General features: G+C 38.0%; 1 protein-coding gene across 5 annotated transcripts in view; it reads right to left on the bottom strand.

Annotated features, from left to right (window-relative positions):
- Positions 1-18,577, bottom strand: part of HS3ST5 (heparan sulfate-glucosamine 3-sulfotransferase 5) — a 291,317-nt gene that overhangs the window by 115,695 nt on the left and 157,045 nt on the right. For 4 of the 5 annotated variants that reach the window (XR_010933759.1, XM_067702312.1, XM_067702310.1 and 1 more), the window contains one exon: positions 4,267-4,379. The exons of the other annotated variant lie outside the window; for it this stretch is intronic. The gene's annotated coding sequence lies outside the window, so the exon portion shown is untranslated. The remainder of the gene's footprint in view (positions 1-4,266; positions 4,380-18,577) is intronic. 5 annotated transcript variants of the gene reach the window in all.

The raw sequence follows: 18,577 nt of genomic DNA, 5'->3' as shown, positions 1-18,577 counted from the left end.
AAGTATGTTTGAAACAACTTCAAATCTCCACACATTCTGGATTAAAGTCAAGGCAGATGTGGCACATATATACAATGGAATATTACTCAGCCATGAAGAGAAACGAAATTGAGTTATTTGTAGTGAGGCGGATGGACCTAGAGTCTGTCATACAGAGTGAAGTAAGTCAGAAAGAGAAAAACAAATACCGTATGCTAACACATATATATGGAATCTAAGAAAAAAAAAAAAGGTCATGAAGAAACTAGAATAAAGACACAGACCTACTAGAGAATGGACTTGAGGATATAGGGAGGGGGAAGGGTAAGCTGTGACAAAGTGAGAGAGTGGCATGGACATATATACACTACCAAACGTAAAATAGATAGCTAGTAGGAAGCAGCCGCATAGCACAGGGAGATCAGCTCGGTACTTTGTGACCACCTAGAGGTGGGATAGGGAGGGTGGGAGGGAGGGAGATGCAAGGGGGAGGAGATATGGGAACATATGTATATGTATAACTGATTCACTTTGTTATAAAGCAGAAACTAACACACCACTGTAAAGCAATTATACTCCAAGAAAGATGTTAAAAAATAAATAAAGTCAAGGCAGAATATCCTGAGATTGCCACAAAAGCACTGAAATGCCTGCTTCCATTTCCAACATCCTATCTTTGTGAAGCAGGGTTTTCTGCAGTGACAGCAGCCAGAACGAGATTACAGAGTAGACTGGACATAAGCAAAACACTTTGGGTGTCACTATCTCCCATCACCCCCAGATGGGATGATCCAGTTACAAGAAAACAAGGTCAGGGTTCCCACTGATTCTGCATTATGGTGAGTTGTATAATTATTTCATTATATATTACAATGTAATAATAATAGAAATAAAGTGCACATTAAATGTAATGCACTTGAATCATCCTGAAATCAACCCCCCGCCACGGCACGGTCCATGGAAAACTTGTCTTCCACGAAACCGGTCCCTGGTGCCAAAAAGGTTGGGGACCACTGTTTTAGGTACTTTGGGAGCTGGGTACATATTTTTGAACCATGTATTTAAGGACAGTATTACTCTTAATCCTCCGAATGAGAAGCTTGCCACACAACCATTCCTTATACAAGGTATCTGGTTCCATATGCAACAGTCCTGATTTCCAATGTTTTTGTCCTGTGTCTAGTCCTTGGTTTAGTGATTATGGCTATTATACCCAACATTGAAGGACATGATAACTGTCACTTGGTAACTGGTAACTGAACAGCATTAGGTCAGCATTGGTACTAGAGCCATCTTTTCTAGATCTGCTCCCAGAGTCCCTACACAGGCATGGTGTTTCTTCATGTTTGGTCTTTGCTTCCTTTCAATGCTTCCACCTTCTCCCCATGGCCCACTAGGAATTTCTAACCATTTGGGGATTTTTCCAATGTTTCAGTATTTATATTTACCAGGCCCGTGACTATATGTTTGTAATGTTAATGATAATTTCAAAGCCATCTTACAAATAAAATATTTTGATTCTCCTGACAATGTCATGTGAGATGAGGAAACTGAGGCATGAAGAGGTTCTATGATGTGTCTGAGTCACTTGTAGTTAGTGTCAAAACGTAGTCCCTGCCTCATAACTCTGACTCGAGCCCTCACTTCACCGCCATTACTACTGCATCATTTGCTTGCCTGATTAGACTTGTGTTGGAAATTCTTTCTCACCAGCTTTGTGATTTTTACAATATGTTCGTTAAACTCTCTGAATTTTAGCTTCCTTGTTGGTAAAGGGGATATAATAATACCTATTTCATGGAGTTACTTTGAGAATTAAATAAAATGCTGTATGCAGAGTAAAAAACCTAGAATAAGGTAATGTTAGTTCTTCCACTCCTCTCTCTTGGGTATGCTTCACATAAGGTAGTTCCTCTAGGTCCACAGAGGACTTTTGAAGTTACTCTGTAATTCAGTGGTAGGCCAGGAGAGCAGAGCATATTTAAGTATTAGTAGGGTGACAAAATTCAACTTAATCATGGATTTATCAATCATCTACTACGTCCCAACACAGAGCTAAGTGCTACAGCACAAATGAAGTAGCAGTAGCCGAGGAATTTTGGCAGTGAGAAGAACAAGACTGCTGATAATTTCCTAGAAAATAGAGAGATTCCAAGAGGGGCTAGTCTGCCAAGTTTAATAGAGCTCTTTGTAAATTCTCCAAAATAAGTTCAAATAAAACAATTTTAAAACTCATAAATTTTATAGTTTACTCTTAAGTAGCACATTCCACCAAACCCCAAAGTGTTATCTTTGTAGACAATGATACTGTGTCCAACCTACATTATTACATGGGGTGAGGGAGGGACCATGGAAGAGCCAGTCTCATAAGGAACCAAGAGACGAGAGGTTAAGAAGTGTGTTAGATAGTTCTGCTTTGTTTCATTACTTGAATCACCTAGATTGTAAAACATCCTAGGGTAGGAATAGCCATCTTGTATTTTCTTCATCTTTCTCCTTCAGTGCCTGGGACTAGAAATACTTGTTGAGTCAAATTTGGTTTAAACCATAAGAAAAGAGAAGAATAAATTTCATTATTATCAATATGAACTAGTCGCTAGGCACCTGTGTGAGACAGCGTGGGGAGTGAAACAGCCCAGGGTTTAGGATCAGACACTTTGGTTCTCATTCTGTCTCTTCTCTCAATCTTAGGCAGTAACCTGACCGCTCAGGGTCACAGGGTTCCAGTTTTTAGAATGGGAATTATGCCATCTATCTTCTAGTATTATTGAGACATTAAATGAGATGAACTATTATTGTATATACAGTAACAAAGAAGTAATGATTTTTGAGTGTTTGATATGTATTAGACACTATTCTAAGTGCTTTTTCTTTATTAGCTCACTGAAATTTTACAACTTAAGGAAATGGGTGTATTACTATTATTCCTATTTTGGAGATGAGAAGACAAAGACATAGAAAGTGTTGTGGGGTTTTTTTTAGTAAATTTATTTTATTTTTGGCTGCGTTGGGTCTTTGTTGCTGCTCATGGGCTTTTCTCTGGTTGTGGTGAGCGGGACCTACTCTTCGTTGCGGTGCATGGGCTTCTCATTGCTGTGGCTTCTCTTGTTGTGAAGCACAGGCTCTAGGCATGTGGGCTTCAGTAGTTGTGGCACGCAGGCTCAGTAGTTGTGGCATACAGGCTTAGTTGCTCTGCGGCATGTGGGATCTTCCCGGGCCAGGGATCAAACCTGTGTCCCCTGCATTGGCAGCCAGATTCATAACCACTGTGCCACCAGGGAAGCCCCATAGAAAGTTTTTTAAAAAACCTTGCCAAGGTCACACAGCTAGTAGTTGGCTGGGCAGCAACTCAAACTCAGGCAGCCTTGCTCTAGAGTCTGTGTTCTTGACCACGCTCCTTTGTTGCCTCACTCCATCATGGTAGCTCTTTTCAGGCCCATTTCCCCTGGTCCTGGACTCTGATACAAAAATGCAACAGATCCTGCCTCTTCAGAAATAAACAGCTACACTGAGAACACAGGATAGACGCATGAAGAAAGAAACCACCATACATGATAGAAGTTGTCAAATGCCAGAGGAGAGGTATGACTACAAGCCCTACACACATTTGAAAGGAAGGAATGATTTGGGATGGGGAGTCAGCAAGATGTTGTCATGTACGTGAAACCTGACTTAGGTCTTGGAGGAAAAACAGAACTAAAACCAGCAGAGAGGATTTGGGAAAGTTATTTCAGATAGTGGGACAGCAAAGACAAAGGCCTTCTGTGCTCAGGAAACAAGATTCAGTGCCAGTGGGAAATGTTTCTATATGGGAACGCTGAGATTACAGAATCATGAGGCAGGTTTTTGTTTTTTTTTTTTTGCGGTACGCGGGCCTCTCACTGTTGTGGCCTCTCCCATTGCGGAGCACAGGCTCCAGACGCGCAGGCTCAGCGGCCATGGCTCACGGGCCCAGCCGCTCTGCGGCATGTGGGATCTTTCCCAGACCGGGTCACAAACCCGTGTCCCCTGCATCGGCAGGCGGACTCTCAACCACTGCACCACCAGGGAAGCCCCAGGAGGCAGTTTAAAGTCATTCTGTAGAATGTTTTAAAAGCCCACAGAGGAGAGAGGACCTCCTGCTGGAGAGCCGCCCTGCATTTATGAGTGGCTGTGTGCATATGTGCGTGCCTCCAAGTCCTGCCAAGTAGGGCTTTCAAAAGGCTGATGAGACAGCAGGTGTATAACATGAATGGGAAAGCTAGATAATGGATTGCAGGAACACACAGAAGTCTTTGGTACACATACCTACATCCAGACACCTCCAGTTATTCCAGCGATGATTATCTGGTTGGTGGATGCTCCATGGCCTCTCCACATCTACTGCTGTCCTTTTAGCTTGTTCCCTGCTCTGTTAGCACCTGGGGGTAGAGACAGAGGCAAAGTGATCTTCCCATTAGTCTTTTTTTTTTCCTCTCTACTCCTCAGTATCCGTGGTTAAAAATTTGTGTTTGAAGAAGCATATTAGGTATGATCAGAACATTTCTTGCTTTTTTTTTTTTTAAAGTACTTCCAGTCTTTTTATTAAACAATTTGTTGATGAAGGACAGAGCTCACATTTGAGCCTAACCCTGGAATATGTAATTGCTAATTCCCTTTGATCAGAGACGGACTTGTAAATTGGGGGCTACCCACATGTACTTTCACGTAATGTTCTTGTTTCTGATCTGGTTGCTGAGGATTTTAGGTTGAGAGTGGTTAAATGTACCCTTTTAAAAAATGCTATATATTGGCCTTTTTACAACCACATGATGATTATTCATCATTCTTACCTTTGCTACTCCTTGAATATATTAAGCAATTGCTGCTTCCTCCTAAGTTGAATACAGATTACTAGGAGACCTGAGTAATTCTCTAGCTGCAGAGTACATGTAAGGCTCTAAAACAAAAAGTGTTGTATTGGAAAGATGAAAAAAGAAATTGATGGGAAAATGAAAAAAAATTTCAACGTAACAGATTTGCAGTGCCAAACTCCTTTTTAAAAAGTAATATTTCATTGTCATTTCAGGCTATTATTAAGAACGTGTATGAAGTCTAAATAGACTGTAGGAGCCCAGTCCTAATACATCATTAACACTAATATGTATTTGATAATAGTAGACATAAAGATTATTCAGTCCAGGGCTTCCCTGGTGGCGCAGTGGTTGAGTCCGCCTGCCAATGCAGGGGAAACGGGTTCGTGTCCCGGTCCGGGAAGATCCCACATGCCGCCGAGCGGCTGGGCCCGTGAGCCATGGTCGCTGAGCCTGCGCGTCCGGAGCCTGTGCTCCGCAAGGGGAGAGGCCACAAGAGTGAGAGGCCCACGTACCACAAAAAAAAAAAAAAAAAAGATTATTCAGTCCAAAATAGCTAGAATGTCCATCTTTCACTTGGGTCCACTGGATGCAAATATATTTAGAGCGCAAAGCTACACACACACACACACACACACACACACACACACCTCTTTCAAGAAAAGGAAAACCTTTAAAATTTTATATGTACTTGGCTAATAGCCAGCTACCAAATCTATTGTATTTCTTCTCTGATTAACATGCTTTCATTCATTATTTCCAGTTCTTCCATTTGAATCCTTGTCAACACTTCCCCTCACCACCCCAATATTGCCCAAATAGTTTTAGAGAAACCAGAGAATGAGTAAAGTTCATTCAGTTATTTCAGGACATGCCACACATCAATAATATCCACTTATTAGCCAGAAAACTGGCTCCATTGCTCAGAGAACTTCTTGGCATGTTCATACACCTGCTGAGACCTCAATATAAAATAAAACAAAACAAAGCCTCAACTACTCTTTCTCAATTTGTTTTGATAAACCAGAATTATTTCTAAAGTTCCCAAATAAACAGAAATCATTATAATTATGAATAATTAACATGCTAAACTCAAGAGGGCACTCAACATTCATTACACTGTAGAATTCGTCCCCTAAGGGTAGTACCTTCAATTAGTTCAGTTTTTACAACGGAAGAAAAATGTGACAATCAGTAATTGCAGATCCTTAGTACAAGGAACAAAACAAGCTAACTTGCCTTTAAATCACACTCTCTCAGCCAGCAGAGGCCCTGCTCTCTTTTAGATTCTTAATATTTGTTCTACTTCCAGAACACAGAAAAGCAATAGATAATAGAAAAACACACTGCCTTCAAAGACGTAAGTAGATGCACTTCAGCTTTATCAGCTATTCTAATAGAGCAGCTTAAAGTAGAAGGTAAGATATCACAATAAATGGTTTTAGAACAGAATCTTTTAAAAGACGTTTTATAAAATATATCAACATATTTATTCACTCAATATACAAACATTTATTAAGCACTTACAATGTGTCAGGGTAAATGTGCTAAATGATAGTTACATTGTAGTACAGGAACTAGCCAATATGGAGAAAAGGGAGCCCTAGTAAACTGTTGGTGGAATGTAAACTGGTGTAGTCATTATGGAAAACAGTATGGAGGTTCCTCAAAAAACTAAAACTAGAACTACCATACGATCCAGCAATTCCATTCCTGGACATATATCTGAAGAAACAAAAACACTAATTCCAAAAGATATATGCACCCTAATGTTTATAGCAGCATTATTTACAGTAGCCAAGATATGAAAGCAACCTAAGTGTCCCATAAGCGGATGAATGGATAAAGAAGGTGTGGTATACATACACACACAGGAATATTACTCAACCATAAGAAAGAATGAAAATTTGCCATTTTCAACAACATGGATGGACCTGGAGGGCATTATTCTTAGTGAAATAAGTCAGAGAAAGACATGATATCACTTATACGTGAAATCTAAAAACTAGAACAAATGAATGAATATAACAAAACAGACACAGACTCACAGATATAGAGAATAAACTAATGGTTACTAGTGGGAAGAAGGACAAGATGGGGTAGGAGATTAAGAGGTACAAATTACGATGTATAAAATAAATAAGATACAAGGATATATATAGCAAAGAGAATATAGCCAATATTTTATAATAACTTTAAATGGAGTATAATCTAAAAAATATTGAATCACTATGTTGTATAACTGAAACTAATATATTATAAATCAACTATAATTTAATAAAAAAATAAAGACTGAAACATAAGAAAAAGCCAATGATTTCTTTAAATAAATACACATTTTTATATACAAATTTGAATATAGCAACACATTTGTATATTCTTACAAATATAAAGTTTGAAGTATATTTATAAAATGAAGCTATTCAGTGTTATTCCTCAAATTCAACTGCAATTGAAATTGCAATACATCATTTTAATTAAAAAAATTAAATCACAAAATTATTTAGATTTTCTTCTTCCTCAGAGTCTCCTCTATAAAAATCATAAAAAATTTCAACCAAAATATATCCATTTTCTTTTGCAGTAATAAATGCTATACAATTATTAGGGGTTTTCTTAGGCACTTATAGAACTAAAATATAAGTCAAGTTGAAAATGGTTTAGCAAATAGTAACTACAGTTGTGTATGCAAGTAGACATTTTTGCTCTGGTTCAATATCAAATTGACAACCATGGCCCAAGAAAGGGTTATCTTTTATTAGCGGCCACTTTGGGGAGATACATTTTATCTTCCATTGAAGTAGAGGAAAGAACTCATTAGATATGTGGTACAAGTGGTTTCAGAGTGATAAATCTCAAGTTACCAATTCCACTTTTAATGATTAGTTGCCCGAGTCTTGTATTTAATTAAAATGGTTATATTAAATGCTTATATTTAATTTAAACATAATTAGCTAAACCTCAATGTTACTGCCTCATCCATTTTGAAATTAATTTATAAAATAGCTTAAAAAGTGCTGTAAGATTTTAATATTAAAATAAATCACGATCAGTTTGTATCTTTTGTTTGTTTCAGTTGTGAACCCACAGTGAGCTGTTTATATTAGGTATGACTGCAGGGTCTCTGGCATGGCTAACATGTAGTAGAATCAAATATTGATATGCCTTTGATGCTTCCTTTATACATGTGACATATACTTTAACCTCATAGGCAAAAATAGTCTATAGACAGGATATGATTATTTAAACTTTAAAGGGATCTAAATATAAATTAATTTTGGCCTTAATACATTTAGGAGGAGCCACTGTTTTTAGCAGATGATTCATAACAATCAGTGTAACAAAACTTCCTTTGTGTCAGTCTAATACATTCTGATTTTAACTTCTATTTAAACAGACAACATGATATATATATATATGTAACTTAATTAAAAGGTGAAGGTAACACATTTGGCTGGCCTATTAGTAACTAAAATCTGTTCTTCCCAATATTAATATCTTTTCATACCAATATATGCAGAATTTTCTAATATTTCATTAAAACCTGGGCCTTCTACTCTCCAATGAATGCTTATAGTTGGGGGAATCTGTTTCTACCATTCTCTACCATTAGCTCAAACCATCTGCACCCTTCTCCACCCCTGGCCCCGACCCTTTAGGAATTTTAATTCAGAACATAAAATCTGACTCAGCTTACACATCAAGTGAAGCTGTGTAGAATATTTCTCCTCTTTTCACACTAGTGCTATTATGTGGCATTCCAGGATGCCTTCAAGCTATACTGTACCTCAATTACCTCAAATGCCATCTGCTTCTGTTTCTTTCAGTCCTTCTCCCTGGTTCCCTAAACAATGAACAATAGATATTATTACTCAAGAGCTAGACTTAGGCTCATTCTCTGCAAAGAATGTAGGTAACATATACTAATATCCCTCCTGTTTAGATAAGACAATATGAGATTGTGATCAAAGCCAATTATGTATTGATTTATCATTTCAACTATCAACCATTATCTTAACTCCAAACATCCTCAGAAAGTCCAAAGGATTGTAACTGTCTCAAAGTAATCACAATGGAGAGGGACTATTTGAGAACCAGGAAGGTACATCTGCTTTGTTCATCTTGCTCAGGCCTTTAAATACCATCTGTTTTCCATTCTTTTCTGGCTACCATCTTCCCCTAGGCTAAAAGATTTTTAAATGACTGGGAAAAAAAAAAAACCTTGAAAAACTAGTTTGAGATTTTAATTCAGCATTTCATCTGCCAGACAGTGAAATGCAGTTAGCCGCAGCAAGTGTTCCTAATAGATAAGGGAATTTGCTTCACATATAATTACATTGAGTCTAACGGTAGACATAGCCAACCATATCATCTTCATACTATTAGAAGTGCTAGTAAGTCTGAAAAGAATCCATTTTGAGGAGGGTCAGAGCTACTTTTATTTTACTTCAAACCAGGGTTATCATGGAATAAAACTGATAGTTCTTTTGGAGGAACAGTTTTTGGTATATAAGAAAAAAGTATTAAAGAGTAAATGAAACTGACTGTTGTGACTGGCAGTTAAGTTCAGGCATTTTGTGCGCTTTTGTGTTTGCTTTGGAATGTTAAACAGGTTGGGTTCTTTTAGAAAGAAAACATTTTATTCAGAACATTTTCCCATGAAAGCCCTCTTTGACAAAGTGTCATTTTTTGATATATTAGTACATGTATGCCCACATTTTATATTCAGAAAAGGCAAGCAATGTTTTAACAACTTTTGACAAGCATGGGGAATTAAACTACCACAGAATCGACTCTCAGTGTAATACTATAGACTCTTATATTTCCTATTTTTGTACTTCTTCATGGCAGGACACAACATTTTAATTATATAAATTTCTGGTTGAAGAAAGAGACATTGAAGATGAGTAATTAGAATAGGAAACTTCAATTCATCAATAAAATACGTTTTAAGCATAGAATTCTGAATTTGTTGAGAAACAGAGCTACAGATATAGCATGCAGTGAAATATAAATAAGTAGCAGGAGATAAGTCAAAGAATTTTCTAGAAAACTAGCCAGGAAATCTCAAGAAATTTAACTGCTTCTTCATTACACTTACAAGTTACCTACTAAATTACAAATTTCAAAACCAAACCATCCCTCATTTTTTGGCAGTGCAGGCTCTGCCTATTGGAATCTCACTTGGATACCCACAGGTACCTCCAGTCAGCAAACTGCTTCCAATCCTGTGTCCCTGACTATGACCCTGCAGGACAGGGTTCTGGCTGCTCTCCAGCTTCATCTGTCTCCACTCCACGCTGCCCTTGCTCACTCATTCACCCAGACCTTCTTCCAATTCCTTGATTACATCAGGTTCTTGCTCCTCTGCCTAGATCACTTGGCTAATTTCTCCTCTTCTTTTCAATCTCAGCTTGGATGTCACTTCCCTCAGGAAGATCTCTCTGACAGTCCTCTCTCTAGGTGTCCTTTCTCTAGAGCCTGTAGAACCCTGTTCTCTCCAATCCAATTCCCTGTCATATAGTGATGCCATTGTCTCTTTATTTGCAGACTGTAAGCTCCATGAAGGCTAAGACCATGTCTATCTTATTTACTGTTAAATATCTACTTCTTAGACAGGTGCTTGGAATATTCTTGATGCTCTCGAACACTCTGTTAAGCAGGTTAGTGAATCATTTGAGTGAAAATTTCATATATAACCAATGACTTTTTTTCCTTTTGGTGACAATACAAACTATTAAATATAACCACTTTTACCAAATATATTAACTTATTTGAGTCGGCAGTGTTAATGTTATTGCTCCCATTTGATTATTTGATTTAGCTGGAATAAGTTTCACATTTTAGTTCAAGAGCTTTCTCATACCACCTTTCTCTATAAAGAAAGTGCAACGTGGATAATAGCCATTGAAATGCCATTCTTGGATTTGAGTTTAAGATACAGACTTCAAATGGTAAAACGAGGGTAGATTGAAAAGGGGGAGAAAATATTTATGGAGATTAATGTATAATATCTGAAAGAGCTGAAGGTCTTGCTTTACTATCTCTCTGTTAGTATAATCTGATAACGTTTAGGGAGATGTTACAACTGGAAAAAAAAAAAAAGAAAATTTGAGATCAATACCCATTAGTGAGTAGGGAAGTGGAGTTGGAGAAGAGGGCATCTTATGAATATTGTTATCAGATAACCAAGAGATGTAATAATCTATATACTCTTTTTTCTTATTAGTTATCTATTTTATACATATTAGTTTACACATGTCAATCCCAATCAATCAATTCATCACACCACAACCCCCACCCCCCGCCGCTTTCTCCCCTTGGTGTCCATACGTTTGTTCTCTACATCTATGTCTATATTTCTGCTCTGCAAACCGATTCATCTGTACCATTTTCTAGGTTCCACATATAAGCGTTAATATACGATATTTGTTTTTCTCTTTCTGGCTTACTTCACTCTGAATGACAGTCTCTAGATCCATCCACATCTCTACAAATGACCCAATTTCATTCCTTTTTATGGCTGAGTTATATTCCATTGTATATATGTGCCATATCTTCTTTATCAATTCGTCTGTCGATGGGCATTTAGGTTGCTTCCATGACCTGGCTATTATAAATAGTGCTGCAATGAACATTGGGGTGCATGTGTCTTTTTGAATTATGGTTTTCTCTGGGAATATGCCCAGAAATTGCTGGGTCACATGGTAATTCTATTCTTAGTTCTTTAAGGAACCTCCGTACTGTTCTCCATAGTGGCTGTATCAATTTACATTCCCACCAACAGTGCAAGAGGGTTTTCTTTTCTCCAAACCCTCTCCACCATTTGCTGTTTGTAGATTTTCTGATGATGCCCACTCTAACTGAGGTGAGGTGATACCTCACTGTAGTTTTGATTTGCATTTCTCTAATAATTAGTGATGCTGAGCAGCTTTTCATGTGCTTCTTGGCCACCTGTATGTCTTCTTTGGAGAAATGTCTATTTAGGTCTTCTGCCCATTTTTGGACTGAGTTGTTTGTTTTTTTAATATTGAGCTGCATGTGCTGTTTATATATTTTGGAAATTAATCCTTTGTCCGATGATTCATTTGCAAATATTTTCTCCCACTTGGAGGGTTGTCTTTTGATCTTGTTTATGGTTTCCTTTGCTGTACAAAAGCTTTTAAGTTTCATTAGGTCCCATTTGTTTATTTTTGTTTTTATTTCCAATACTCTAGGAGGTGGATCAAAAAAGATCTTGCTGTGATTTATGTCAAAGAGTGTTCTTCCTATGTTTTCCTCTAAGAGTTTTATAGTGCCCAGTCTTACATTTAGGTCTCTAATCCATTTTGAGTCTATTTTTCTGTATGGTGTTAGGGAGTGTTCTAATTTCATTCTTTTAAATGTAGCTGTCCAGCTTTCCCAGCACCACTTATTGAAGAGACTGTATTTTCTCCATTGTATATCCTTGCCTGCTTTGTCATAGATTAGTTGACTATAGGTACGTGGGTTTAACTCTGGGCTTTCTCTCTTGTTCCATTGATCTATGTTTATGTTTTTGTGCCAGTACCATATTGTCTTCATTACTGTAGCTTTGTAGTATAGTCTGAAGTCAGGGAGTCTGATTCCTCCAGCTCCTTTTTTTCCCCTCAAGACTGCTTTGGCTATTTGGGGTCTTTTGTGTCTCCATACAAATTTTAAGTTTTTTTGTTCTAGTTCCGTAAAAAATGCCATTGGTAATTTGATAGGGATTGCATTGAATCTGTAGATTGCTTTGGGTAGTAGAGTCATTTTCAAAATATTGATTCTTCCAATCCAAGAACATGGTATATCTCTCCATCTGTTGGTATCATCTTTAATTATCTTACATCAGTGTCTTATAGTTTTCTGCATACAGGTCTTTTGCCTACCCAGGTAGGTTTATTCCTAGGTATTTTATTCTTTTTGTTGCAATGGTAAGTGGAAGTGTTTCCTTAATTTCTCTCTCAGATTTTTCATCATTAGTATAGAGGAATGCAAGAGATTTCTGTGCATTAACTTTGTATCCTGCAACTTTACCAAATTCATTGATTAGCTCTAGTAGTTTTCTGTTGGCATCTCTAGGATTCTCTATGTATAGTATCATGTCATCTGAAAACAGTGACAGTTTTACTTCTTCTTTTCCAATTTGGATTCCTTTTATTTCTTTTTCTTCTCTGACTGCCATGGCTAGGACTTCCAAAACTATGTTGAATAATAGTGGTGAGAGTGGACATCCTTGTCTTGTTCCTGATCTTAGAGGAAATGCTTTCAGGTTTTCAGCATTGAAATGATGTTGCTGTGGATTTGTCATATATGGCCTTTATTATGTTGAAGTAGGTTCCCTCTATGCCCACTTTCTGGAGAGTTTTTATCATAAATGGGTGTTGAATTTTGTCAAAAGCTTTTTCTGCATCTATTGAGATGATCATATGGTTTTTATTCTTCAATTTGTTAATATGGTGTATCACATTTGTGTATATTGAAGAGACCTTGCATCTCTGGGATAAATCCCACTTGATCATGGTGTATGATCCTTTTAATGTGTTGTTGGATTCTGTTAGCTAGTATGTTGTTGAGGATTTTTGCATCTATATTCATCAGTGAAATTGGTCTGTAATTTTCTTTTTTTGTAGTATCTTTGTCTGGTTTTGGTATCAGGGTCATGGTGGCCTCACAGAATGAGTTTGGGAGTGTTCCTTCTTCCACAATTTTTTGGAAGAGTTTGAGAAGGATGGGTGTTAGCTCTTCTCTAAAGGTTTGATAGAATTCACCAGATTCAGCCATCTGGTCCTGGAGTTTTGTGTGTTGGAAGATTTTTAATCATAGTTTCAATTTCATTACTTGTGACTGGTCTGTTCATAGTTTGTATTTCTTCCTGGTTCAGTCTTGGAAGGTTATACCTTACTAAGAATTTGTCCATTTCTTCCAGGTTGTCCATTTTATTGGCATAGAGTTGCTTGTAGTAGTCTCTTAGGATGCTTTGTATTTCTGCAGTGTCTGTTGTAACTTCTCCTTTTTCATTTCTAATTTTATTGATTGGAGTCTTCTCCCTCTTTTTCTGGATGAGTCTGGCTAATGGTTTATCAATTTTGTTTATCTTCTCAAAGAACCAGCTTTTAGTTTTTTTGATGTTTGCTATTGTTTTCTTTGTTTCTATTTCATTTATTTCTGCTCTGATCTTTATGATTTCTTTCCTCTGCTAACTTTGGGTTTTGTTTGTTGTGCTTTCTCTAGTTCCTTTAGGTGTAAGGTTAGATTGTTTATTTGAGATTTTTCTTGTTTCTTGAGGTAGGCTTGTATAGCTGTAAACTTCCCTCTTAGAACTGCTTTTGCTGCATCCCATAGGTTTTGGATAATTGTGTTTTCATTGTTATTTGTCTCTAGGTATTTTTTGATTTCCTCTTTGATTTCTTCAGTGATCTCTTGGTTATTTATTAATGTATTGTTTAGCCTCCATGTGTTTGTGTTTTTTACTTTTTTTTTCCTGTAATTCATTTCTAATCTCATAGCGTTTTGGTGAGAAAAGATGCTTGATATGATTTCAATTTTCTTAAATTTACTGAGGCTTGATTTGTGACCCAGGATGTGATCTATCCTGGAGAATGTTCCATACGCACTTGAGAAGAAAGTGTAATCTGCTGTTTTTGGATGGAATATCCTATAAATATCAATTAAATTTATCTGGTCTATTGTGTCATTTAAAGCTTCTGTTTCCTATTTATTTCCATTTTGTATGCTCTGTCCATTGGTGTAAGTGAGGTGTTAAAGTCCCACACTATTATTGAGTTACTGTCGATTTCCTGTTTTATAGCTGTTAGCAGTTGCCTTACGTATTGAGGTGCTCCTATGTTGGGTGCATAAATATTTATAATTGTTATATCTTCTTCTTGGATTGATCCCTTGATCATTATGTAGTGTTCTTCCTTGTCTCTTGTAACATTCTTTATTTTAAAGTCTATTTTATCTGATATGAGTATTGCTACTGCAGCTTTCTTTTGATTACCATTTGCATGGAATATCTTTTTCCATCCCCTCACTTTCAGTCTGTATGTGTCCCTAGGTTTGAAGTGGGTCTCTTATAGACAGCATATATATGGGTCTTGTTTTTGTATCCATTCAGCAAGCCTGTGTCTTTTGGTTGGAGCATGTAATCCATTCACATTTAAGGTAATTATCAATATGTATGTTCCTATTACCATTTACTTAATTTTTTGGGTTTGTTTTTGTAGGTCCTTTTCTTCTCTTATGTTTCCCACTTAGAGAAGTTCCTTTAGCATTTGTTGTAGAGCTGGTTTGGTGGTGCTGAATTCTCTTAGCTTTTGCTTGTCTGTAAAGCTTTTGATTTCCCATGAAATCTGAATGAGATCCTTGCTGGGTAGAGTAATCTTGGTTGTAGGTCCTTCCCTTTCATCACTTTAATTATATCATGCCAATCCTTTCTGGCTTGTAGAGTTTCTACTGAGAAATCAGCTGTTAACCTTATGGCAGTTCCCTTGTATGCTATTTGTCATTTTTCCCTTGTTGCTTTCCATAATTTTTCTTTGCCTTTAATTTTTGCCAATTTGATTACCATGTGTCTCGGCATGTCTCTCCTTGGGTTTATCCTGTATGGGACTTGCTGCGCTTCCTGGACTTGGGTGGCTATTTCCTTTCCCATGTTAGGGAAGTTTTCAACTATCGTCTCTTCAAATATTTTCTCGGGTCCTTTCTCTCTCTCTTCTCCTTCTGGGACCCCTATAATGCAAATGTCACTGCATTTAATGTTGTCCCAGAGGTCTCTTAGGCTGTCTTCATTTCTTTTCATTCTTTTTTCTTTATTCTGTTCCACAGCAGTGAATTCCACCATTCTGTCTTCCTCATCACTTATCCGTTCTTCTGCCTCAGTTATTCTGCTATTGATTCCTTCTTGTATAGCTTTCATTTCAGTTATTGTATTGTTCATCACTGTTTGTTTGTTCTTTAATTCTTATAGGTCTTTGTTAAACATTTCTTGCATCTTCCTGATCTTTGCCTCCATTTTTTTCCGAGGTCCTGGATCATCCTCACTATCATTATTCTGAATTCTTTTTCTGGAAAGTTGCCTATCTCCATTTCATTTAGTTGTTTTTCTGGGGTTTTATCTTGTTCCTTCATCTGGTACAGAGTCCTCTGCCTTTTCATCTTGTCTATCTTTCTGTGAGTGTGGTTTTTCTTCCACAGGCTGCAGGATTGTAATCCTTCTTGCTTCTGCTGTCTGCCCTGTCGTGGATGAGGCTATCTAAGAGGCTTGTGTAAGATTCCTGATGGGAGGGTATGGTGGTAGGTTGAGCTGGCTGTTGCTCTGGTGGGCAGAGCTCAGTAAAACTTTAATCTGCTTGACTGCTGATGGGTGGGGCTTGGTTCCCGCCTTGTTGGTTGTTTGGCCTGCGGCGACCCAACACTGGAGCCTACCTGGGCTCTTTGGTGGGGCTAATGGTGGACTCTGGGAGGGCTCACACCAAGGAGTACTTCCCAGAACTTCTGCTGCCAGTGTCCTTGTCCCTTGGTGAGCCACAGCTGCCCCCCGCCTCCGCAGGTGAAACTCCAACACCAGCAGGTAGGTCTGTTTCAGTCTCCTATGGGGTCACTGCTCCTTCCCCTGGGTCCTGATGTGCACACTACTTTGTGTGTGCCCTCCAAGAATGGAGTCTCTGTTTCCCCCAGTCCTGCCGAAGTCCTGCAATCAAATCCCACTAGCCTTCAAAATCTGATTCTCCAGAAATTCCTCCTCCCTTTGCCAGGCCCTCAGGTTGGGAAGCCTGACGTGTGGCTCAGAACCTTCACTCCAGTGGGTGGACTTCTGTGGTATAAGTGTTCGTCAGTTTGTGAGTCACTCACCCAGCAGTTACGGGATTTGATTTTGCTGTGATAGCATCCCTCCTACGGTGTCATTGTGGCTTCTCCTTTGTCTTTGCATGTGGGGTAGTGTTTTGGTGAGTTCCAGTGTCTTTCTGTTGATGATTGTTCAGCAGGTAGTTGTGATTCTGGTGTTCTTGAAAGAGGGAGTGAGAGCATGTCCTTCTACTCTGCCATCTTGAACCAATCTGCCCAATCTATATAGTCTTGAAAGACCTTAAATTTAATGAAGCAGCTGTGGATAACTAAATTATGATTATGACAAATTCAGGGAATTGGTTCAGAGTTCCTTGCATCCGATATGCAAACAAGTAATCAAAGTGGAATTATATTAGCTCACCTCCTCAGACCACTTCTGAAATACAGGGGCCATTTATTAAGAATACTCAAAACAACATCATGACATAACTGCTTCCATATTTCACAAATGCCTTTGGCTAAGGGGGAGGGTGGGTGAAGTTGGGCTGGGGAGGGTGGGTATGAGGGGGAGGACACAGAAGGAAGCGAAGGAGCTACCTGGAAAGAGATCAGTGTAGCTCTTCTTTTAAAAATTGCCATAGCAGCACTCTCCTTAAGTCAAGATTAAAAATGTGATGAGCTTATGGAATGTTATCATCCACAGCAAAAGTAATATAAAAATAATTTTTATTCCCACATAAATTACTTAACACAGCAGCCACTGGTTTTATAGACTAATCCTGGAACTGATGGTCCATTATGTATAAGAGATTCTTTCTCTGTATTTTCTTAGTCTTAGGCTTTCAGTATTTCTTCATCTCTTTAGTAAACTCTTATTCTTAGAAATATATTGAAATAGTTCACCAGAAACACACATAGAGTTTCTACTGGCTCTCTTCTGGGCTTCCTGGGGCCATTATGTGGGTGGTGGCTGAAAATAATCTCAAAAACAATAATAATGATGAATAAATTAAAACACGGTGTATATAGTCCCCATCAAACAAATATATTTGTTTTACTGAACTGTATTTTCATCTCAAAGACTGTTCACCCCATCATCACCTCATTCCAAAATGCTTCTTTATAGCAATTCTCATTTCAAAAGGGTGCTTCAAATTGATTCTGAGGAATTTCAGTTCTTCACACTGTTTTCTGGCTCTATGCTTTTTTTTTTAAATCAGATCAGCAGAAACAATGTGAAAATACCTGCCACAGTAATTTCAAATGTTTACCATCTACCAAATTATACATAAATGATCTATGGCTGCAATGCGGTCCTTGAGTGAAGAACTTTTTCAGGAAAGACAAACAAATGTTGTTGAAAATATAAATGGATATGTTGCAAGAAGAAGACACTTGTAGCATTTGCGGAAACTTAGAGTTTTTGTTTTTATTTTTAATCAGAACCGAGAGAACATTTCTGAAAGAACTAGTCTTGCTTTTCACAAGAGTTTTGCATTCACAGAGTGTTATATATACACACTCGCCTCCTCCTCATAGGGGTAGACATCACTCAACTAAATGCTACAGGGTTGCAACTGGCAACGCGGTCCGATAGGCAGCAAAGCATTTACTGGATGGACACGCAGGGTAAAGTGATAAAACATCTATGCCCCCACCCCATGCCACCCCCCCAAAACAAAGAAAGGTATAATTGTTGAACATGTATAGGTTTTTAAAAAAGCACAGAGAAAGGCTCTGGGCTATAAATCTATTTGTATGTCCTACATACCAATTCTGTTCTGTGGTCTTAACATACATGCTAGTCACTCTTAGGGACTGCTGTGCTCCACGAGGATTCTATTGTGCATCCAGAGCTGAGAATCCTGCTCGAAAGCCTCTTCTGCTCTGTGAATTAGTGACAAACTCCCTTCCCATTTCTTGTTTCAGTCACCTGTGCACATCTGCATTTCCCTCACAACCAAGGAGGCCTT

The sequence above is a fragment of the Pseudorca crassidens genome, chromosome 13, assembly GCF_039906515.1.
Source record: "Pseudorca crassidens isolate mPseCra1 chromosome 13, mPseCra1.hap1, whole genome shotgun sequence".
NCBI classification, from domain to species: Eukaryota; Metazoa; Chordata; class Mammalia; order Artiodactyla; family Delphinidae; genus Pseudorca; species Pseudorca crassidens.
The sequence above is the reverse complement of the archived record's forward strand: the minus strand, read 5'-3'. Positions and strand labels throughout refer to the sequence as shown.